This window comes from Aptenodytes forsteri, unplaced genomic scaffold (assembly GCF_000699145.1).
Source record: "Aptenodytes forsteri isolate BGI_AS27 unplaced genomic scaffold, ASM69914v1 Scaffold482, whole genome shotgun sequence".
NCBI lineage: Eukaryota > Metazoa > Chordata > Aves > Sphenisciformes > Spheniscidae > Aptenodytes > Aptenodytes forsteri.
In genome coordinates, this window is record NW_008795046.1 from 780,894 (window position 1) to 782,521 (window position 1,628).

Below are 1,628 nucleotides of genomic sequence, written 5' to 3' on the forward strand. Positions count from 1 at the left end.
AAGCTTCATATCTGTGTTTGGTAGCATTGTTATGCTTTTACATACTTCGTATAAACTGAGAGAAACTTGACCCAAATAGAGAGCTCAAGCTTTGTGTTCTGTCTTCTTCAGGACTGGCATTGAACAGGTTTACTTAAACAATAATGATGATGATGATAATAATAGCCTATTGTCTATAATCTCAGAGAAAATAGCAGCTAGCTTTAGAAACCTTTGGAGAACAAATCTCTTTCTGATGGCAACTGTGGACTTAAACTTTTCATGGCAGCACCTGCAGGTAAATTTCCAGGAGGATAAATCTGAGCCGTGGGAGGCAGGATGTTTGCACAGAGCAGCCGGCCCCTCGCTTTGGGCTTCAGGCAGCAGAGATGCCCTGGCTCTGCTCAGTGGCAGGCAGGAAAATCTCCTGTGTCCTTTTTGAAGTATGGCATGAAGTTTTTCTCATTTTATTCCAGGGTATTTTAAATAATTCCTCTCCTGCTTTGGGGGTGAGGGGCTGTCTGTTAAACCCAGGCTTTGTCAAGTTCTCTGTCGGTTCTGCAGGGTGACCTGCTGCCGCAGTCCCCGTTTGAGTGCCCCTCCACATCCCTAGCTGCAGGACCCCGGCATGGCTCTGAGCTTATCCGAATGCGGCGTGGGGCATCCCGCGTGAGCGCACAGCAAAAGGCAAGTATCAGATCCTGGCATGGGGACTTGCCTTTCATATATAAAATTTAAGCCACCAATTCTTTTTTTTGAGTGTGGCAAGGATCTGTACTTACCTTACAACTAGTAGGAAACATCAGCTCTTGCTTTATGGGATGTCAGTGTTGGTGAGGCTGTGCCTTAAGCAGAAAGAAACCCTCTTTCATGCACAAAACGAGAGTCTCTCTGACCATCCTTACAGAAAATAGGAGAAGCACTTCCACTTCTGTTGAGGGAGGAGCACAAGGGTGGAGAAGATGATGGTGTTCGTGCCTAAGGATCACTCAGGGTGCTGGATGCGTTACAGCTGATGACGCCTTCAGCCTGGCTATTCTGCAGAAATAAAGCTTGTGGCACTTGAGAAGGAAGCTTGTGGATTTTCACGGGCCTTTGGACTTTGACTTGAAAGCACTTTCTATTACAGTCTGAACCTGAGCAACGACATTAGAACAAATAAAGATAATCATGGCAATTTTATTGATGTAGACATAGTTACAAGGAAATAAAGACTGTTCTTTTGAAACCGGCTTTCCGATACAGTAACACAGTCAACCCAGCGCTTTTCTGACTTAAACGAGTTTTATACTAATGTTTACATCAACTGTGATGGAATTATTCCCATTTTACATCGGTAAGTGAGAGGAAAATCAATCGCAGCGTATCGACCTTGAAACACACTAATTACTTGCTGCGCGGAGCTGGGTGCAGCAAAGAGCCGCTCTCAGTGGTCCCACAGGGCTCACACGGCTCTCCACCTTCCCCTCTGTTCCCCGCGGCGGCTGGGGACACCTGTGGTTTAACTGCTCAAACAGTCAGCAATGTTTTCCTGCCCCTTCAGATAAGGTTTTTTGAAAGATCCTGACTCTGGAGCCCTTCTTTCAGCAGTCGGCGCCGTGGCAGAGGAAGGGCAGGCTCTGCTTTCACAGGCATGAAAGGACCCATGG